Raw genomic sequence first — 26,776 nt, 5'->3', positions numbered from 1 at the left:
ATACAGGGCTCAGTATAAGTGAGTACACCCCCTGTATTATCAGTACATTATATATACAGGGCTCAGTATAAGTGAGTACACCCCTATATTATCAGTACATTATATATACAGGGCTCAGCATAAGTGAGTACACCCCTGTATTATCAGTACATTATATATACAGGGCTCAGTATAAGTGAGTACACCCCTGTATTATCAGTACATTATATATACAGAGCTCAGTATAAGTGAGTACACCCCTGTATTATCAGTACATTATATATACAAAGCTCAGTATAAGTGAGTACACCCCTGTATTATCAGTACATTATATATACAGAGCTCAGCATAAGTGAGTACACCCCTGTATTATCAGTACATTATATATACAGCGCTCAGTATAAGTGAGTACACCCCTGTATTATCAGTACATTATATATACAGAGCTCAGTATAAGTGAGTACACCCCTGTATTATCAGTACGTTATATATACAGTGCTCAGTATAAGTGAGTACACCCCTGTATTATCAGTACATTATATATACAGCGCTCAGTATAAGCGAGTACACCCCTTTATTATCAGTACATTATATATACAGTGCTCAGTATAAGTGAGTACACCCCTGTATTATCAGTACAATATATATACAGGGCTCAGCATAAGTGAGTACAACCCTGTATTATCAGTACATTATATATACAGAGCTCAGTATAAGTGAGTACACCCCTGTATTATCAGTACATTATATATACAGAGCTCAGTATAAGTGAGTACACCCCTGTATTATCAGTACATTATATATACAGAGCTCAGTATAAGTGAGTACACCACTGTATTATCAGTACATTATATACACAGGGCTCAGTATAAGTGAGTACACCCCTGTATTATCAGTACATTATATATACAGAGCTCAGCATAAGTGAGTACTCCCCTGTATTATCAGTACATTATATATACAGTGCTCAGTATAAGTGAGTACACCCCTGTATTATCAGTACAATATATATACAGAGCTCAGTATAAGTGAGTACACCCCTGTATTATCAGTACATTATATATACAGAGCTCAGTATAAGTGAGTACACCCCTGTATTATCAGTACATTATATATACAGAGCTCAGTATAAGTGAGTACACCCCTGTATTATCAGTACATTATATACACAGGGCTCAGTATAAGTGAGTACACCCCTGTATTATCAGTACATTATATATACAGTGCTCAGTATAAGTGAGTACACCCCTGTATTATCAGTACATTATATATACAGCGCTCAGTATAAGTGAGTACACCCCTGTATTATCAGTACATTATATATACACAGGGCTCAGCATAAGTGAGTACACCCCTGTATTATCAGTACATTATATATACAGAGCTCAGCATAAGTGAGTACTCCCCTGTATTATCAGTACATTATATACACAGGGCTCAGCATAAGTGAGTACTCCCCTGTATTATCAGTACATTATATATACAGCGCTCAGTATAAGTGAGTACACCCCCTGTATTATCAGTACATTATATACACAGGGCTCAGCATAAGTGAGTACTCCCCTGTATTATCAGTACATTATATATACAGGGCTCAGTATAAGTGAGTACACCCCTGTATTATCAGTACATTATATATACAGCGCTCAGTATAAGTGAGTACACCCCTGTATTATCAGTACATTATATATACAGGGCTCAGTATAAGTGAGTACACCCCTGTATTATCAGTACATTATATATACAGTGCTCAGTATAAGTGAGTACACCCCTGTATTATCAGTACATTATATATACAGTGCTCAGTATAAGTGAGTACACCCCTGTATTATCAGTACATTATATATACAGAGCTCAGCATAAGTGAGTACTCCCCTGTATTATCAGTACATTATATACACAGGGCTCAGCATAAGTGAGTACTCCCCTGTATTATCAGTACATTATATATACAGCGCTCAGTATAAGTGAGTACACCCCCTGTATTATCAGTACAATATATATACAGGGCTCAGCATAAGTGAGTACACCCCTGTATTATCAGTACATTATATATATGGCTCAGCATAAGTGAGTACACCCCTGTATTATCAGTACATTATATATACAGCGCTAAGCATAAGTGAGTACACCCCTGTATTATCAGTACATTATATATACAGCGCTCAGTATAAGTGAGTACACCCCTGTATTATCAGTACATTATATATACAGAGCTCAGTATAAGTGAGTACACCCCTGTATTATCAGTACATTATATATACAGCGCTCAGCATAAGTGAGTACACCCCTGTATTATCAGTACATTATATATACAGTGCTCAGTATAAGTGAGTACACCCCTGTATTATCAGTACATTATATATACAGCGCTCAGTATAAGTGAGTACACCCCTGTATTATCAGTACATTATATATACAGGGCTCAGTATAAGCGAGTACACCCCTGTATTATCAGTACATTATATATACAGGGCTCAGTATAAGTGAGTACACCCCTGTATTATCAGTACATTATATATACAGGGCTCAGCATAAGTGAGTACACCCCCGTATTATCAGTACATTATATATACAGCGCTCAGCATAAGTGAGTACACCCCTGTATTATCAGTACATTATATGTACAGGGCTCAGTATAAGCGAGTACACCCCTGTATTATCAGTACATTATATATACAGGGCTCAGCATAAGTGAGTACACCCCCATATTATCAGTACATTATATATACAGCGCTCAGCATAAGTGAGAACACCCCTGTATTATCAGTACATTATATATACAGGGCTCAGTATAAGCGAGTACACCCCTGTATTATCAGTACATTATATATACAGGGCTCAGCATAAGTGAGTACACCCCCGTATTATCAGTACATTATATATACAGCGCTCAGCATAAGTGAGTACACCCCTGTATTATCAGTACATTATATATACAGGGCTCAGTATAAGTGAGTACACCCCCTGTATTATCAGTACATTATATATACAGCGCTCAGTATAAGTGAGTACACCCCTGTATTATCAGTACATTATATATACAGGGCTCAGTATAAGTGAGTACACCCCTGTATTATCAGTACATTATATATACAGCGCTCAGTATAAGTGAGTACACCCCTGTATTATCAGTACATTATATATACAGGGCTCAGCATAAGTGAGTACACCCCCTGTATTATCAGTACATTATATATACAGCGCTCAGCATAAGTGAGTACACCCCTGTATTATCAGTACATTATATATACAGGGCTCAGTATAAGTGAGTACACCCCTGTATTATCAGTACATTATATATACAGGGCTCAGCATAAGTGAGTACACCCCCTGTATTATCAGTACATAACATACAGCGCTCAGTATAAGTGAGTACACCCCTGTATTATCAGTACATTATATATACAGCGCTCAGCATAAGTGAGTACACCCCTGTATTATCAGTACATTATATATACAGTGCTCAGCATAAGTGAGTACACCCCTGTATTATCAGTACATTATATATACAGCGCTCAGTAAAAGAGAGTACACCCCTGTATTATCAGTACATTATATATACAGGGCTCAGTATAAGTGAGTACACCCCTGTATTATCAGTACAATATGTATACAGCGCTCAGTATAAGTGAGTACACCCCTGTATTATCAGTACATTATATATACAGGGCTCAGTAAAAGAGAGTACACCCCTGTATTATCAATACATTATATATACAGGGCTCAGTATAAGTGAGTACACACCTGTATTATCAGTACAATATATATACAGGGATCAGTATAAGTGAGTACATCCCTGTATTATCAGTACATTATATATACAGCGCTCAGTATAAGTGAGTACACCCCTGTATTATCAGTACATTATATATACAGGGCTCAGCATAAGTGAATACACCCCTGTATTATCAGTACAATATATATCCAGCACTCAGTATAAGTGAGTACACCCCTGTATTATCAGTACAATATATATACAGCGCTCAGTATAAGTGAGTACACCCCTGTATTATCAGTACATTATATATACAGCACTCTGTATAAGTGAGTACACCCCTGTATTATCAGTACATTATATATACAGTGCTCAGTATAAGTGAGTACACCCCTGTATTATCAGTACATTATATATACAGTGCTCAGTATAAGTGAGTACACCCCTGTATTATCAGTACATTATATATACAGCGCTCAGTATAAGTGAGTACACCCCTGTATTATCAGTACATTATATATACAGCACTCAGTATAAGTGAGTACACCCCTGTATTATCAGTACATTATATATACAGTGCTCAGTATAAGTGAGTACACCCCTGTATTATCAGTACATTATATATACAGGGCTCAGTATAAGTGATTACACCCCTGTATTATCAGTACATTATATATACAGGGATCAGTATAAGTGAGTACACCCCTGTATTATCAGTACATTATATATACAGGGATCAGTATAAGTGAGTACACCCCTGTATTATCAGTACATTATATATACAGCGCTCAGTATAAGTGAGTACACCCCTGTATTATCAGTACATTATATATACAGGGCTCAGTATAAGTGAGTACACCCCTGTATTATTAGTACATTATATATACAGTGCTCAGTATAAGTGAGTACACCCCTGTATTATCACTGCATTATATATACAGGGCTCAGCATAAGTGAGTACACCCCTGTATTATCAGTACAATATATATACAGCGCTCAGTATAAGTGAGTACACCCCTGTATTATCAGTACATTATATATACAGCGCTCAGTATAAGTGAGTACACCCCTGTATTATCAGTACATTATATATACAGGGCTCAGCATAAGTGAGTACACCCCTGTATTATCAGTACATTATATATACAGGGCTCAGTATAAGTGAGTACACCCCTGTATTATCAGTACATTATATATACAGGGCTCAGTATAAGTGAGTACACCCCTGTATTATCAGTACATTATATATACAGAGCTCAGTATAAGTGAGTACACCCCTGTATTATCAGTACATTATATATACAGAGCTCAGCATAAGTGAGTACACCCCTGTATTATCAGTACATTATATATACAGCGCTCAGTATAAGTGAGTACACCCACTGTATTATCAGTACAATATATATACAGGGCTCAGCATAAGTGAGTACACCCCTGTATTATCAGTACATTATATATACAGAGCTCAGTATAAGTGAGTACACCCCTGTATTATCAGTACATTATATATACAGAGCTCAGTATAAGTGAGTACACCCCTGTATTATCAGTACATTATATATACAGGGCTCAGTATAAGTGAGTACACCCCTGTATTATCAGTACATTATATATACAGAGCTCAGTATAAGTAAGTACACCCCTGTATTATCAGTATATTATATATACAGAGCTCAGTATAAGTGAGTACACCCCTGTATTATCAGTACATTATATATACAGGGCTCAGTATAAGTGAGTACACCCCTGTATTATCAGTACATTATATATACAGAGCTCAGTATAAGTGAGTACACCCCTGTATTATCAGTACATTATATATACAGCGCTCAGTATAAGTGAGTATACCCCCTGTATTATCAGTACAATATATATACAGGGCTCAGCATAAGTGAGTACACCCCTGTATTATCAGTACATTATATATACAGAGCTCAGTATAAGTGAGTACACCCCTGTATTATCAGTACATTATATATACAGAGCTCAGTATAAGTGAGTACACCCCTGTATTATCAGTTCATTATATATACAGGGCTCAGTATAAGTGAGTACACCCCTGTATTATCAGTACATTATATATACAGAGCTCAGTATAAGTGAGTACACCCCTGTATTATCAGTACAATATATATACAGGGCTCAGCATAAGTGAGTACACCCCTGTATTATCAGTACATTATATATATGGCTCAGCATAAGTGAGTACACCCCTGTATTATCAGTACATTATATATACAGAGCTCAGTATAAGTGAGTACACCCCTGTATTATCAGTACATTATATATACAGGGCTCAGTATAAGTGAGTACACCCCTGTATTATCAGTACATTATATATACAGAGCTCAGTATAAGTGAGTACACCCCTGTATTATCAGTACATTATATATAAAGAGCTCAGTATAAGTGAGTACACCCCCGTATTATCAGTACATTATATATACAGGGCTCAGCATAAGTGAGTACACCCCTGTATTATCAGTACATTATATATACAGCGCTCAGTATAAGTGAGTGCACCCCTGTATTATCAGCACATTATATATACAGGGCTCAGCATAAGTGAGTACACCCCTGTATTATCAGTACATTATATATATGGCTCAGCATAAGTGAGTACACCCCTGTATTATCAGTACATTATATATACAGTGCTCAGTATAAGTGAGTACACCCCTGTATTATCAGTACATTATATATACAGGGCTCAGTATAAGTGAGTACACCCCTGTATTATCAGTACATTATATATACAGAGCTCAGCATAAGTGAGTACTCCCCTGTATTATCAATACATTATATATACAGCGCTCAGTATAAGTGAGTACACCCCCTGTATTATCAGTACAATATATATACAGGGCTCAGCATAAGTGAGTACACCCCTGTATTATCAGTACATTATATATATGGCTCAGCATAAGTGAGTACACCCCTGTATTATCAGTACATTATATATACAGCGCTAAGCATAAGTGAGTACACCCCTGTATTATCAGTACATTATATATACAGCGCTCAGTATAAGTGAGTACACCCCTGTATTATCAGTACATTATATATATGGCTCAGCATAAGTGAGTGCACCCCTGTATTATCAGTACATTATATATACAGGGCTCAGTATAAGTGAGTACACCCCTGTATTATCAGTACATTATATACAGGGCTCAGTATAAGTGAGTACACCCTTGTATTATCAGTACATTATATATACAGGGCTCAGCATAAGTGAGTACACCCCTGTATTATCAGTACATTATATATACAGCGCTCAGTATAAGTGAGTACACCCCTATATTATCAGTACATTATATATACAGGGCTCAGTATAAGTGAGTACACCCCTGTATTATCAGTACATTATATATACAGTGCTCAGTATAAGTGAGTACACCCCCTGTATTATCAGTACATTATATATACAGGGCTCAGCATAAGTGAGTACACCCCTGTATTATCAGTACATTATATATACAGGGCTCAGTATAAGTGAGTACACCCCTGTATTATCAGTACATTATATATACAGCGCTCAGCATAAGTGAGTACACCCCTGTATTATCAGTACATTATATATACAGGGCTCAGTATAAGTGAGTACAACCCCGTATTATCAGTATATTATATATACAGTGCTCAGTATAAGCGAGTACACCCCTGTATTATCAGTACAATATATATACAGCACTCAGCATAAGTGAGTACACCCCCTGTATTATCAGTACATTATATATACAGCGCTCAGTATAAGTGAGTACACCCCTGTATTATCAGTACATTATATATACAGTGCTCAGTATAAGCGAGTACACCCCTGTATTATCAGTACAATATATATACAGCGCTCAGTATAAGTGAGTACACCCCCTGTATTATCAGTACATTATATATACAGCGCTCAGTATAAGTGAGTACACCCCTGTATTATCAGTACATTATATATAAAGAGCTCAGTATAAGTGAGTACACCCCCGTATTATCAGTACATTATATATACAGGGCTCAGCATAAGTGAGTACACCCCTGTATTATCAGTACATTATATATACAGCGATCAGTATAAGTGAGTGCACCCCTGTATTATCAGCACATTATATATACAGGGCTCAGCATAAGTGAGTACACCCCTGTATTATCAGTACATTATATATATGGCTCAGCATAAGTGAGTACACCCCTGTATTATCAGTACATTATATATACAGTGCTCAGTATAAGTGAGTACACCCCTGTATTATCAGTACATTATATATACAGGGCTCAGTATAAGTGAGTACACCCCTGTATTATCAGTACATTATATATACAGAGCTCAGCATAAGTGAGTACTCCCCTGTATTATCAATACATTATATATACAGCGCTCAGTATAAGTGAGTACACCCCCTGTATTATCAGTACAATATATATACAGGGCTCAGCATAAGTGAGTACACCCCTGTATTATCAGTACATTATATATATGGCTCAGCATAAGTGAGTACACCCCTGTATTATCAGTACATTATATATACAGCGCTAAGCATAAGTGAGTACACCCCTGTATTATCAGTACATTATATATACAGCGCTCAGTATAAGTGAGTACACCCCTGTATTATCAGTACATTATATATATGGCTCAGCATAAGTGAGTGCACCCCTGTATTATCAGTACATTATATATACAGGGCTCAGTATAAGTGAGTACACCCCTGTATTATCAGTACATTATATACAGGGCTCAGTATAAGTGAGTACACCCTTGTATTATCAGTACATTATATATACAGGGCTCAGCATAAGTGAGTACACCCCTGTATTATCAGTACATTATATATACAGCGCTCAGTATAAGTGAGTACACCCCTATATTATCAGTACATTATATATACAGGGCTCAGTATAAGTGAGTACACCCCTGTATTATCAGTACATTATATATACAGTGCTCAGTATAAGTGAGTACACCCCCTGTATTATCAGTACATTATATATACAGGGCTCAGCATAAGTGAGTACACCCCTGTATTATCAGTACATTATATATACAGGGCTCAGTATAAGTGAGTACACCCCTGTATTATCAGTACATTATATATACAGCGCTCAGCATAAGTGAGTACACCCCTGTATTATCAGTACATTATATATACAGGGCTCAGTATAAGTGAGTACAACCCCGTATTATCAGTATATTATATATACAGTGCTCAGTATAAGCGAGTACACCCCTGTATTATCAGTACAATATATATACAGCACTCAGTATAAGTGAGTACACCCCCTGTATTATCAGTACATTATATATACAGCGCTCAGTATAAGTGAGTACACCCCTGTATTATCAGTACATTATATATACAGTGCTCAGTATAAGCGAGTACACCCCTGTATTATCAGTACAATATATATACAGCGCTCAGTATAAGTGAGTACACCCCCTGTATTATCAGTACATTATATATACAGCGCTCAGTATAAGTGAGTACACCCCTGTATTATCAGTACATTATATATACAGGGCTCAGTATAAGTGAGTACACCCCCGTATTATCAGTACATTATATATACAGCGCTCAGCATAAGTGAGTACACCCCTGTATTATCAGTACATTATATATACAGTGCTCAGCATAAGTGAGTACACCCCTGTATTATCAGTACATTATATATACAGGGCTCAGTATAAGTGAGTACACCCCTGTATTATCAGTACATTATATATACAGGGCTCAGCATAAGTGAGTACACCCCCTGTATTATCAGTACATAACATACAGCGCTCAGTATAAGTGAGTACACCCCTGTATAATCAGTACATTATATATACAGCGCTCAGTATAAGTGAGTACACCCCTGTATTATCAGTACATTATATATACAGCGCTCAGCATAAGTGAGTACACCCCTGTATTATCAGTACATTATATATACAGTGCTCAGCATAAGTGAGTACACCCCTGTATTATCAGTACTTTATATATACAGGGCTCAGTATAAGTGATTACACCCCTGTATTATCAGTACATTATATATACAGGGCTCAGTATAAGTGAGTACAACCCTGTATTATAAGTACAATATGTATACAGCGCTCAGTATAAGTGAGTACACCCCTGTATTATCAGTACATTATATATACAGGACTCAGTAAAAGAGAGTACACCCCTGTATTATCAGTACATTATATATACAGGGCTCAGTATAAGTGAGTACACCCCTGTATTATCAGTGCATTATATATACAGGGCTCAGCATAAGTGAATACACCCCTGTATTATCAGTACAATATATATACAGCACTCAGTATAAGTGAGTACACCCCTGTATTATCAGTACAATATATATACAGCGCTCAGTATAAGTGAGTACACCCCTGTATTATCAGTACATGATATATACAGGGCTCAGTATAAGTGAGTACACCCCTGTATTATCACTGCATTATATATACAGGGCTCAGCATAAGTGAGTACACCCCTGTATTATCAGTACATTATATATACAGAGCACAGCATAAGTGAGTACACCCCTGTATTATCAGTACATTATATATACAGCGCTCAGTATAAGTGAGTACACCCCCTGTATTATCAGTACATTATATATACAGCGCTCAGTATAAGTGAGTACACCCCTGTATTATCAGTACATTATATATACAGAGCTCAGTATAAGTGAGTACACCCCTGTATTATCAGTACGTTATATATACAGTGCTCAGTATAAGTGAGTACACCCCTGTATTATCAGTACATTATATATACAGGGCTCAGTATAAGTGAGTACACCCCTGTATTATCAGTACATTATATATACAGGGCTCAGTATAAGCGAGTACACCCCTGTATTATCAGTACATTATATATACAGCGCTCAGTATAAGCGAGTACACCCCTGTATTATCAGTACATTATATATACAGGGCTCAGTATAAGCGAGTACACCTCTGTATTATCAGTACATTATATATACAGGGCTCAGTATAAGTGAGTACACCCCTGTATTATCAGTACATTATATATACAGTGCTCAGTATAAGTGAGTACACCCCCTGTATTATCAGTACATTATATATACAGAGCTCAGCATAAGTGAGTACTCCCCTGTATTATCAGTACATTATATACACAGGGCTCAGCATAAGTGAGTACTCCCCTGTATTATCAGTACATTATATATACAGCGCTCAGTATAAGTGAGTACACCCCCTGTATTATCAGTACAATATATATACAGGGCTCAGCATAAGTGAGTACACCCCTGTATTATCAGTACATTATATATATGGCTCAGCATAAGTGAGTACACCCCTGTATTATCAGTACATTATATATACAGCGCTCAGTATAAGTGAGTACACCCCTGTATTATCAGTACATTATATATATGGCTCAGCATAAGTGAGTACACCCCTGTATTATCAGTACATTATATATATGGCTCAGCATAAGTGAGTACACCCCTGTATTATCAGTACATTATATATACAGGGCTCAGCATAAGTGAGTACACCCCTGTATTATCAGTACATTATATATACAGGGCTCAGTATAAGTGAGTACACCCCTGTATTATCAGTACATTATATATACAGGGCTCAGCATAAGTGAGTACACCCCTGTATTATCAGTACATTATATATATGGCTCAGTATAAGTGAGTACATCCCTGTATTATCAGTACATTATATATACAGCGCTCAGCATAAGTGAGTACACCCCTGTATTATCAGTACATTATATATACAGGGCTCAGTATAAGTGAGTACACCCCTGTATTATCAGTACATTATATATACAGCGGTCAGTATAAGTGAGTACACCCCTGTATTATCAGTACATTATATATACAGGGCTCAGTAAAAGAGAGTACACCCCTGTATTATCAGTACATTATATATACAGGGCTCAGTATAAGTGAGTACACCCCTGTATTATCACTGCATTATATATACAGGGCTCAGCATAAGTGAATACACCCCTGTATTATCAGTACAATATATATACAGCACTCAGTATAAGTGAGTACACCCCTGTATTATCAGTACAATATATATACAGCGCTCAGAATAAGTGAGTACACCCCTGTATTATCAGTACATTATATATACAGCGCTCAGTATAAGTGAGTACACCCCTGTATTATCAGTACATTATATATACAGGGCTCAGTATAAGTGAGTACACCCCTGTATTATTAGTACATTATATATACAGTGCTCAGTATAAGTGAGTACACCCCTGTATTATCACTGCATTATATATACAGGGCTCAGCATAAGTGAGTACACCCCTGTATTATCACTGCATTATATATACAGGGCTCAGCATAAGTGAGTACACCCCTGTATTATCAGTACAATATATATACAGCGCTCAGTATAAGTGAGTACACCCCTGTATTATCAGTACATTATATATACAGCGCTCAGTATAAGTGAGTACACCCCTGTATTATCAGTACATTATATATACAGGGCTCAGCATAAGTGAGTACACCCCTGTATTATCAGTACATTATATATACAGGGCTCAGTATAAGTGAGTACACCCCTGTATTATCAGTACATTATATATACAGGGCTCAGTATAAGTGAGTACACCCCTGTATTATCAGTACATTATATATACAGAGCTCAGTATAAGTGAGTACACCCCTGTATTATCAGTACATTATATATACAGAGCTCAGCATAAGTGAGTACACCCCTGTATTATCAGTACATTATATATACAGCGCTAAGTATAAGTGAGTACACCACTGTATTATCAGTACATTATATATACAGAGCTCAGCATAAGTGAGTACACCCCTGTATTATCAGTACATTATATATACAGCGCTAAGTATAAGTGAGTACACCACTGTATTATCAGTACATTATATATACAGAGCTCAGTATAAGTGAGTATACCCCTGTATTATCAGTACATTATATATACAGAGCTCAGCATAAGTGAGTACTCCCCTGTATTATCAATACATTATATATACAGCGCTCAGTATAAGTGAGTACACCCCCTGCATTATCAGTACAATATATATACAGGGCTCAGCATAAGTGAGTACACCCCTGTATTATCAGTACATTATATATATGGCTCAGCATAAGTGAGTACACCCCTGTATTATCAGTACATTATATATACAGCGCTAAGCATAAGTGAGTACACCCCTGTATTATCAGTACATTATATATACAGCGCTCAGTATAAGTGAGTACACCCCTGTATTATCAGTACATTATATATACAGGGCTCAGTATAAGCGAGTACACCCCCTGTATTATCAGTACATTATATATACAGGGCTCAGTATAAGTGAGTACACCCCTGTATTATCAGTACATTATATATACAGGGCTCAGTATAAGTGAGTACACCCCTGTATTATCAGTACATTATATATACAGGGCTCAGCATAAGTGAGTACACCCCTGTATTATCAGTACATTATATATACAGCACTCAGTATAAGTGTGTACACCCCTGTATTATCAGTACATTATATATACAGCGCTCAGTATAAGTGAGTACACCCCTGTATTATCAGTACATTATATATATGGCTCAGCATAAGTGAGTACACCCCTGTATTATCAGTACATTATATATACAGGGCTCAGCATAAGTGAGTACACCCCTGTATTATCAGTACATTATATATACAGGGCTCAGTATAAGTGAGTACACCCCTGTATTATCAGTACATTATATATACAGAGCTCAGTATAAGTGAGTACATCCCTGTATTATCAGTACATTATATATACAGCGCTCAGCATAAGTGAGTACACCCCTGTATTATCAGTACATTATATATACAGGGCTCAGTATAAGTGAGTACACCCCTGTATTATCAGTACATTATATATACAGCGGTCAGTATAAGTGAGTACACCCCTGTATTATCAGTACATTATATATACAGGGCTCAGCATAAGTGAGTACACCCCCGTATTATCAGTACATTATATATACAGCGCTCAGCATAAGTGAGTACACCCCTGTATTATCAGTACATTATATATACAGGGCTCAGCATAAGTGAGTACACCCCCGTATTATCAGTACATTATATATACAGGGCTCAGTATAAGTGAGTACACCCCCGTATTATCAGTACATTATATATACAGGGCTCAGCATAAGTGAGTACACCCCCGTATTATCAGTACATTATATATACAGCGCTCAGCATAAGCGAGTACACCCCTGTATTATCAGTACATTATATATACAGGGCTCAATATAAGTGAGTACACCCCTGTATTATCAGTACATTATATATACAGGGCTTAGCATAAGTGAGTACACCCCCTGTATTATCAGTACATAACATACAGCGCTCAGTATAAGTGAGTACACCCCTGTATTATCAGTACATTATATATACAGCGCTCAGCATAAGTGAGTACACCCCTGTATTATCAGTACATTATATATACAGGGCTCAGTATAAGTGAGTACACCCCTGTATTATCAGTACATTATATATACAGCGGTCAGTATAAGTGAGTACACCCCTGTATTATCAGTACATTATATATACAGGGCTCAGCATAAGTGAGTACACCCCCGTATTATCAGTACATTATATATACAGCGCTCAGCATAAGTGAGTACACCCCTGTATTATCAGTACATTATATATACAGGGCTCAGCATAAGTGAGTACACCCCCGTATTATCAGTACATTATATATACAGGGCTCAGTATAAGTGAGTACACCCCCGTATTATCAGTACATTATATATACAGCGCTCAGCATAAGTGAGTACACCCCTGTATTATCAGTACATTATATATACAGGGCTCAATATAAGTGAGTACACCCCTGTATTATCAGTACATTATATATACAGGGCTTAGCATAAGTGAGTACACCCCCTGTATTATCAGTACATAACATACAGCGCTCAGTATAAGTGAGTACACCCCTTTATTATCAGTACATTATATATACAGTGCTCAGCATAAGTGAGTACACCCCTGTATTATCAGTACATTATATATACAGCGCTCAGTAAAAGAGAGTACACCCCTGTATTATCAGTACATTATATATACAGGGCTCAGTATAAGTGAGTACACCCCTGTATTATCAGTACAATATGTATACAGCGCTCAGTATAAGTGAGTACACCCCTGTATTATCAGTACATTATATATACAGGGCTCAGTAAAAGAGAGTACACCCCTGTATTATCAGTACATTATATATACAGGGCTCAGTATAAGTGAGTACACCCCTGTATTATCACTGCATTATATATACAGGGCTCAGCATAAGTGAATACACCCCTGTATTATCAGTACAATATATATACAGCACTCAGTATAAGTGAGTACACCCCTGTATTATCAGTACAATATATATACAGCGCTCAGAATAAGTGAGTACACCCCTGTATTATCAGTACATTATATATACAGCGCTCAGTATAAGTGAGTACACCCCTGTATTATCAGTACATTATATATACAGGGCTCAGTATAAGTGAGTACACCCCTGTATTATTAGTACATTATATATACAGTGCTCAGTATAAGTGAGTACACCCCTGTATTATCACTGCATTATATATACAGGGCTCAGCATAAGTGAGTACACCCCTGTATTATCACTGCATTATATATACAGGGCTCAGCATAAGTGAGTACACCCCTGTATTATCAGTACAATATATATACAGCGCTCAGTATAAGTGAGTACACCCCTGTATTATCAGTACATTATATATACAGCGCTCAGTATAAGTGAGTACACCCCTGTATTATCAGTACATTATATATACAGGGCTCAGCATAAGTGAGTACACCCCTGTATTATCAGTACATTATATATACAGGGCTCAGTATAAGTGAGTACACCCCTGTATTATCAGTACATTATATATACAGGGCTCAGTATAAGTGAGTACACCCCTGTATTATCAGTACATTATATATACAGAGCTCAGTATAAGTGAGTACACCCCTGTATTATCAGTACATTATATATACAGAACTCAGCATAAGTGAGTACACCCCTGTATTATCAGTACATTATATATACAGCGCTCAGTATAAGTGAGTACACCACTGTATTATCAGTACATTATATATACAGCGCTAAGCATAAGTGAGTACACCCCTGTATTATCAGTACATTATATATACAGGGCTCAGTATAAGTGAGTACACCCCTGTATTATCAGTACATTATATATACAGAGCTCAGCATAAGTGAGTACACCCCTGTATTATCAGTACATTATATATACAGTGCTCAGTATAAATGAGTACACCCCTGTATTATCAGTACAATATATATACAGGGCTCAGTATAAGTGAGTACACCCCCTGCATTATCAGTACAATATATATACAGGGCTCAGCATAAGTGAGTACACCCCTGTATTATCAGTACATTATATATATGGCTCAGCATAAGTGAGTACACCCCTGTATTATCAGTACATTATATATACAGCGCTAAGCATAAGTGAGTACACCCCTGTATTATCAGTACATTATATATACAGCGCTCAGTATAAGTGAGTACACCCCTGTATTATCAGTACATTATATATACAGGGCTCAGTATAAGCGAGTACACCCCCTGTATTATCAGTACATTATATATACAGGGCTCAGTATAAGTGAGTACACCCCTGTATTATCAGTACATTATATATACAGGGCTCAGTATAAGTGAGTACACCCCTGTATTATCAGTACATTATATATACAGGGCTCAGCATAAGTGAGTACACCCCTGTATTATCAGTACATTATATATACAGCGCTCAGTATAAGTGTGTACACCCCTGTATTATCAGTACATTATATATACAGGGCTCAGTATAAGTGAGTACACCCCTGTATTATCAGTACATTATATATACAGGGCTCAGTATAAGTGAGTACACCCCTGTATTATCAGTACATTATATATACAGGGCTCAGCATAAGTGAGTACACCCCTGTATTATCAGTACATTATATATACAGGGCTCAGTATAAGTGAGTACACCCCTGTATTATCAGTACATTATATATACAGAGCTCAGTATAAGTGAGTACACCCCTGTATTATCAGTACATTATATATACAGCGCTCAGCATAAGTGAGTACACCCCTGTATTATCAGTACATTATATATACAGGGCTCAGTATAAGTAAGTACACCCCTGAATTATCAGTACATTATATATACAGCGCTCAGTATAAGTGAGTACACCCCTATATTATCAGTACATTATATATACAGGGCTCAGTATAAGCGAGTACACCCCCTGTATTATCAGTACATTATATATACAGGGCTCAGCATAAGTGAGTACACCCCCGTATTATCAGTACATTATATATACAGCGCTCAGCATAAGTGAGTACACCCCTGTATTATCAGTACATTATATATACAGGGCTCAGTATAAGTGAGTACACCCCCTGTATTATCAGTACATTATATATACAGCGCTCAGTATAAGTGAGTACACCCCTGTATTATCAGTACATTATATATACAGGGCTCAGTATAAGTGAGTACACCCCCGTATTATCAGTACATTATATATACAGCGCTCAGCATAAGTGAGTACACCCCTGTATTATCAGTATATTATATATACAGTGCTCAGCATAAGTGAGTACACCCCTGTATTATCAGTACATTATACATACAGGGCTCAGTATAAGTGAGTACACCCCTGTATTATCAGTACATTATATATACAGGGCTCAGCATAAGTGAGTACACCCCCTGTATTATCAGTACATAACATACAGCGCTCAGTATAAGTGAGTACACCCCTGTATAATCAGTACATTATATATACAGCGCTCAGTATAAGTGAGTACACCCCTGTATTATCAGTACATTATATATACAGCGCTCAGCATAAGTGAGTACACCCCTGTATTATCAGTACATTATATATACAGTGCTCAGCATAAGTGAGTACACCCCTGTATTATCAGTACAATATGTATACAGCGCTCAGTATAAGTGAGTACACCCCTGTATTATCAGTACATTATATATACAGGGCTCAGTAAAAGAGAGTACACCCCTGTATTATCAGTACATTATATATACAGGGCTCAGTATAAGCGAGTACACCCCTGTATTATCAGTACATTATATATACAGTGCTCAGTATAAGTGAGTACACCCCTGTATTATCAGTACATTATATATACAGGGCTCAGTATAAGCGAGTACACCCCTGTATTATCAGTACATTATATATACAGTGCTCAGCATAAGTGAGTACACCCCTGTATTATCAGTACATTATATATACAGTGCTCAGTATAAGTGAGTACACCCCTGTATTATCAGTACATTATATATACAGTGCTCAGCATAAGTGAGTACACCCCTGTATTATCACTGCATTATATATACAGGGCTCAGTATAAGCGAGTACACCCCTGTATTATCAGTACATTATATATACAGTGCTCAGCATAAGTGAGTACACCCCTGTATTATCACTGCATTATATATACAGGGCTCAGCATAAGTGAATACACCCCTGTATTATCAGTACAATATATATACAGCACTCAGTATAAGTGAGTACACCCCTGTATTATCAGTACATTATATATACAGGGATCAGTATAAGTGAGTACACCCCTGTATTATCAGTACATTATATATACAGGGCTCAGTATAAGTGAGTACACCCCTTGTATTATCAGTACATTATATATACAGGGATCAGTATAAGTGAGTACACCCCTGTATTATCAGTACATTATATATACAGCACTCAGCATAAGTGAGTACACCCCTGTATTATCAGTACATTATATATACAGGGCTCAGTATAAGTGAGTACACCCCTTGTATTATCAGTACATTATATATACAGGGCTCAGTATAAGCGAGTACACCCCTGTATTATCAGTACATTATATATACAGGGCTCAGTATAAGTGAGTACACCCCCTGTATTATCAGTACATTATATATACAGGGCTCAGTATAAGCGAGTACACCCCTGTATTATCAGTACATTATATATACAGGGCTCAGTATAAGTGAGTACACCCCTGTATTATCAGTATATTATATATACAGTGCTCAGTATAAGTGAGTACACCCCTGTATTATCAGTACATTATATATATAGCGCTCAGTATAAGTGAGTACACCCCTGTATTATCAGTACATTATATATACAGGGCTCAGTATAAGTGAGTACACCCCTGTATTATCAGTACATTATATATACAGCGCTCAGCATAAGTGAGTACACCCCTGTATTATCAGTACATTATATATACAGGGCTCAGTATAAGTGAGTACACCCCTGTATTATCAGTACATTATATATACAGGGCTCAGCATAAGTGAGTACACCCCCTGTATTATCAGTACATAACATACAGCGCTCAGTATAAGTGAGTACACCCCTGTATTATCAGTACATTATATATACAGCGCTCAGCATTAGTGAATACACCCCTGTATTATCAGTACATTATATATACAGTGCTCAGCATAAGTGAGTACACCCCTGTATTATCAGTACATTATATATACAGCGCTCAGTAAAAGAGAGTACACCCCTGTATTATCAGTACATTATATATACAGGGCTCAGTATAAGTGAGTACACCCCTGTATTATCAGTACAATATGTATACAGCGCTCAGTATAAGTGAGTACACCCCTGTATTATCAGTACATTATATATACAGGGCTCAGTAAAAGAGAGTACACCCCTGTATTATCAGTACATTATATATACAGGGCTCAGTATAAGTGAGTACACCCCTGTATTATCACTGCATTATATATACAGGGCTCAGTATAAGTGAGTACACCCCTGTATTATCAGTACAATATATATACAGCACTCAGTATAAGTGAGTACACCCCTGTATTATCAGTACAATATATATACAGCGCTCAGTATAAGTGACTACACCCCTGTATTATCAGTACATTATATATACAGGGCTCAGTATAAGTGAGTACACCCCTGTATTATTAGTACATTATATATACAGTGCTCAGTATAAGTGAGTACACCCCTGTATTATCACTGCATTAAATATACAGGGCTCAGCATAAGTGAGTACACCCCTGTATTATCAGTACAATATATATACAGCGCTCAGTATAAGTGAGTACACCCCTGTATTATCAGTACATTATATATACAGCGCTCAGTATAAGTGAGTACACCCCTGTATTATCAGTACATTATATATACAGGGCTCAGTATAAGTGAGTACACCCCTGTATTATCAGTACATTATATATACAGGGCTCAGTATAAGTGAGTACACCTCTGTATTATCAGTACATTATATATACAGTGCTCAGCATAAGTGAGTACACCCCTGTATTATCAGTACATTATATATACAGTGCTCAGCATAAGTGAGTACACCCCTGTATTATCAGTACATTATATATACAGGGCTCAGTATAAGTGAGTACACCCCTGTATTATCAGTACATTATATATACAGGGCTCAGTATAAGTGAGTACACCCCTGTATTATCAGTACATTATATATACAGGGCTCAGCATAAGTGAGTACACCCCTGTATTATCAGTACATTATATATACAGCGCTCAGTATAAGTGAGTACACCCGCTGTATTATCAGTACATTATATATACAGCGCTCAGTATAAGTGAGTACACCCCTGTATTATCAGTACATTATATATAAAGAGCTCAGTATAAGTGAGTACACCCCTGTATTATCAGTACATTATATATACAGAGCTCAGCATAAGTGAGTACACCCCTGTATTATCAGTACATTATATATACAGTGCTCAGTATAAGTGAGTACACCCGCTGTATTATCAGTACAATATATATACAGGGCTCAGCATAAGTGAGTACACCCCTGTATTTTCAGTACATTATATATACAGAGCTCAGTATAAGTGAGTACACCCCTGTATTATCAGTACATTATATATACAGGGCTCAGCATAAGTGAGTACACCCCTGTATTATCAGTACATTATATATACAGAGCTCAGTATAAGTGAGTACACCCCTGTATTATCAGTACATTATATATACAGGGCTCAGTATAAGTGAGTACATCCCTGTATTATCAGTACATTATATATACAGAGCTCAGCATAAGTGAGTACTCCCCTGTATTATCAGTACAATATATATACAGCGCTCAGTATAAGTGAGTACACCCCCTGTATTATCAGTACAATATATATACAGGGCTCAGCATAAGTGAGTACACCCCTGTATTATCAGTACATTATATATACAGCGCTCAGTATAAGTGAGTACACCCCTGTATTATCAGTACATTATATATACAGCGCTCAGTATAAGTGAGTACACCCCCTGTATTATCAGTACAATATATATACAGGGCTCAGCATAAGTGAGTACACCCCTGTATTATCAGTACATTATATATATGGCTCAGCATAAGTGAGTACACCCCTGTATTATCAGTACATTATATATACAGGGCTCAGTATAAGTGAGTACACCCCTGTATTATCAGTACATTATATATACAGGGCTCAGTATAAGTGAGTACACCCCTGTATTATCAGTACATTATATATACAGCGCTAAGCATAAGTGAGTACACCCCTGTATTATCAGTACATTATAAATACAGCGCTCAGTATAAGTGAGTACACCCCTGTATTATCAGTACATTATATATACAGGGCTCAGTATGAGCGAGTACACCCCCTGTATTATCAGTACATTATATATACAGGGCTCAGTATAAGTGAGTACACCCCTGTATTATCAGTACATTATATATACAGGGCTCAGTATAAGTGAGTACACCCCTGTATTATCAGTACATTATATATACAGGGCTCAGTATAAGTGAGTACACCCCTGTATTATCAGTACATTATATATACAGGGCTCAGCATAAGTGAGTACACCCCTCTATTATCAGTACATTATATATACAGGGCTCAGTATAAGTGAGTACACCCCTGTATTATCAGTACATTATATATACAGAGCTCAGTATAAGTGAGTACACCCCTGTATTATCAGTACATTATATATACAGCGCTCAGCATAAGTGAGTACACCCCTGTATTATCAGTACATTATATATACAGCGCTCAGCATAAGTGAGTACACCCCTGTATTATCAGTACATTATATATACAGGGCTCAGTATAAGTAAGTACACCCCTGTATTATCAGTACATTATATATACAGCGCTCAGTATAAGTGAGTACACCCCAATATTATCAGTACATTATATATACAGGGCTCAGTATAAGCGAGTACACCCCCTGTATTATCAGTACATTATATATACAGGGCTCAGCATAAGTGAGTACACCCCCGTATTATCAGTACATTATATATACAGCGCTCAGCATAAGTGAGTTCACCCCTGTATTATCAGTACATTATATATACAGGGCTCAGCATAAGTGAGTACACCCCCTGTATTATCAGTACATTATATATACAGCGCTCAGTATAAGTGAGTACACCCCCTGTATTATCAGTACATTATATATACAGCGCTCAGTATAAGTGAGTACACCCCTGTATTATCAGTACATTATATATACAGGGCTCAGTATAAGTGAGTACACCCCCGTATTATCAGTACATTATATATATACAGCGCTCAGCATAAGTGAGTACACCCCTGTATTATCAGTACATTATATATACAGTGCTCAGCATAAGTGAGTACACCCCTGTATTATCAGTACATTATATATACAGGGCTCAGTATAAGTGAGTACACCCCTGTATTATCAGTACATTATATATACAGGGCTCAGCATAAGTGAGTACACCCCTGTATTATCAGTACATTATATATACAGCGCTCAGTATAAGTGAGTACACCCCTGTATTATCAGTACATTATATATACAGCGCTCAGTATAAGTGAGTACACCCCTGTATAATCAGTACATTATATATACAGCGCTCAGTATAAGTGAGTACACCCCTGTATTATCAGTACATTATATATACAGTGCTCAGCATAAGTGAGTACACCCCTGTATTATCAGTACATTATATATACAGGGCTCAGTATAAGTGATTACACCCCTGTATTATCAGTACATTATATATACAGGGCTCAGTATAAGTGAGTACACCCCTGTATTATCAGTACTTTATATATACAGGGCTCAGTATAAGTGATTACACCCCTGTATTATCAGTACATTATATATACAGGGCTCAGTAAAAGAGAGTACACCCCTGTATTATCAGTACATTATATATACAGGGCTCAGTATAAGTGAGTACACCCCTGTATTATCAGTACATTATATATACAGTGCTCAGTATAAGTGAGTACACCCCTGTATTATCAGTACAATATGTATACAGCGCTCAGTATAAGTGAGTACACCCCTGTATTATCAGTACATTATATATACAGGGCTCAGTAAAAGAGAGTACACCCCTGTATTATCAGTACATTATATATACAGGGCTCAGTATAAGTGAGTACACCCCTGTATTATCAGTACATTATATATACAGGGCTCAGCATAAGTGAATACACCCCTGTATTATCAGTACAATATATATACAGCACTCAGTATAAGTGAGTACACCCCTGTATTATCAGTACATTATATATACAGGGATCAGTATAAGTGAGTACACCCCTGTATTATCAGTACATTATATATACAGGGCTCAGTATAAGTGAGTACACCACTGTATTATCAGTACATTATATATACAGGGCTCAGTATAAGTGAGTACACCCCTGTATTATCAGTACATTATATATACAGTGCTCAGTATAAGTGAGTACACCCCTGTATTATCACTGCATTATATATACAGGGCTCAGCATAAGTGAGTACACCCCTGTATTATCAGTACAATATATATACAGCGCTCAGTATAAGTGAGTACACCCCTGTATTATCAGTACATTATATATACAGCGCTCAGTATAAGTGAGTACACCCCTGTATTATTAGTACATTATATATACAGGGCTCAGCATAAGTGAATACACCCCTGTATTATCAGTACAATATATATACAGCACTCAGTATAAGTGAGTACACCCCTGTATTATCAGTACATTATATATACAGGGCTCAGTAAAAGAGAGTACACCCCTGTATTATCAGTACATTATATATACAGGGCTCAGTATAAGTGAGTACACCCCTGTATTATCACTGCATTATATATACAGGGCTCAGCATAAGTGAATACACCCCTGTATTATCAGTACAATATATATACAGCACTCAGTATAAGTGAGTACACCCCTGTATTATCAGTACATTATATATACAGGGATCAGTATAAGTGAGTACACCCCTGTATTATCAGTACAATATATATACAGGGCTCAGTATAAGTGAGTACACCACTGTATTATCAGTACATTATATATACAGGGCTCAGTATAAGTGAGTACACCCCTGTATTATCAGTACATTATATATACAGTGCTCAGTATAAGTGAGTACACCCCTGTATTATCACTGCATTATATATACAGGGCTCAGCATAAGTGAGTACACCCCTGTATTATCAGTACAATATATATACAGCGCTCAGTATAAGTGAGTACACCCCTGTATTATCAGTACATTATATATACAGCGCTCAGTATAAGTGAGTACACCCCTGTATTATTAGTACATTATATATACAGGGCTCAGCATAAGTGAATACACCCCTGTATTATCAGTACAATATATATACAGCACTCAGTATAAGTGAGTACACCCCTGTATTATCAGTACATTATATATACACCGCTCAGTATAAGTGAGTACACCCCTGTATTATCAGTACATTATATATACAGTGCTCAGTATAAGTGAGTACACCCCTGTATTATCACTGCATTATATATACAGGGCTCAGCATAAGTGAGTACACCCCTGTATTATCACTGCATTATATATACAGGGCTCAGCATAAGTGAGTACACCCCTGTATTATCAGTACATTATATATACAGTGCTCAGTATAAGTGAGTAAACCCCTGTATTATCAGTACATTATATATACAGCGCTCAGTATAAGTGAGTACACCCCTGTATTATTAGTACATTATATATACAGGGCTCAGTATAAGTGAGTACACCCCTGTATTATCAGTACAATATATATACAGCACTCAGTATAAGTGAGTACACCCCTGTATTATCAGTACATTATATATACAGCGCTCAGTATAAGTGAGTACACCCCTGTATTATCAGTACATTATATATACAGGGCTCAGTATAAGTGAGTACACCCCTGTATTATCACTGCATTATATATACAGGGCTCAGCATAAGTGAGTACACCCCTGTATTATCAGTACAATATATATACAGCGCTCAGTATAAGTGAGTACACCCCTGTATTATCAGTACATTATATATACAGCGCTCAGTATAAGTGAGTACACCCCTGTATTATTAGTACATTATATATACAGGGCTCAGTATAAGTGAGTACACCCCTGTATTATCAGTACATTATATATACAGTGCTCAGTATAAGCGAGTACACCCCTGTATTATCAGTACATTATATATACAGTGCTCAGTATAAGTGAGTACACCCCTGTATTATCAGTACATTATATACACAGGGCTCAGTATAAGTGAGTACACCCCTGCATTATCAGTATATTATGTATATACAGCGCTCAGTATAAGTGAGTACACCCCTGTATTATTAGTACATTATATATACAGTGCTCAGTATAAGTGAGTACACCCCTGTATTATCAGTACATTATATATACAGGGCTCAGTATAACTGAGTACACCCCCTGTATTATCAGTACATTATATATACAGGGCTCAGTATAAGTGAGTACACCCCTGTATTATCAGTACATAATATATACAGGGCTCAGCATAAGTGAGTACACCCCTGTATTATCAGTACATTATATATACAGGGATCAGTATAAGTGAGTACACCCCTGTATTATCAGTATATTATATATACAGGGCTCAGCATAAGTGAGTACACCCCCGTATTATCAGTACATTATATATACAGGGCTCAGCATAAGTGAGTACACCCCTGTATAATCAGTACATTATATATACAGCGCTCAGTATAAGTGAGTACACCCCTGTATTATCAGTATATTATATATACAGGGCTCAGCATAAGTGAGTACACCCCCGTATTATCAGTATATTATATATACAGCGCTCAGTATAAGTGAGTACACCCCTGTATTATCAGTACATTATATATACAGGGCTCAGTATAAGTGAGTACACCCCTGTATTATTAGTACATTATATATACAGTGCTCAGTATAAGTGAGTACACCCCTGTATTATCAGTACATTATATACACAGGGCTCAGTATAAGTGAGTACACCCCTGTATTATCAGTACATTATATATACAGGGCTCAGCATAAGTGAGTACACCCCCTGTATTATCAGTACATTATATATACAGGGCTCAGCATAAGTGAGTTCACCCCTGTATTATCAGTACATTATATATACAGCGCTCAGTATAAGTGAGTACACCCCCTGTATTATCAGTACATTATATATACAGTGCTCAGTATAAGTGAGTACACCCCTGTATTATCAGTACATTATATATACAGTGCTCAGTAAAAGTGAGTACACCCCTGTATTATCAGTACATTATATATACAGTGCTCAGTATAAGTGAGTACACCCCTGTATTATCAGTACATTATATATACTGTGCTAAGTAGAAGTGAGTACACCCCTGTATTATCAGTACATTATATATACAGCGCTCAGCATAAGTGAGTACACCCCTGTATTATCAGTACATTATATATACAGGGCTCAGTATAAGTGAGTACACCCCTGTATTATCAGTACATTATATATACAGGGCTCAGCATAAGTGAGTACACCCCCTGTATTATCAGTACATTATATATACAGGGCTCAGCATAAGTGAGTTCACCCCTGTATTATCAGTACATTATATATACAGCGCTCAGTATAAGTGAGTACACCCCCTGTATTATCAGTACATTATATATACAGGGCTCAGCATAAGTGAGTTCACCCCTGTATTATCAGTACATTATATATACAGCGCTCAGTATAAGTGAGTACACCCCCTGTATTATCAGT

The sequence above is a fragment of the Phyllobates terribilis genome, unplaced genomic scaffold, assembly GCF_046119375.1.
Source record: "Phyllobates terribilis strain yellow unplaced genomic scaffold, ASM4611937v1 Scaffold_4__5_contigs__length_816908805, whole genome shotgun sequence".
Classification (NCBI taxonomy): Eukaryota; Metazoa; Chordata; class Amphibia; order Anura; family Dendrobatidae; genus Phyllobates; species Phyllobates terribilis.
Note: the sequence above shows the minus strand (reverse complement) of the source record.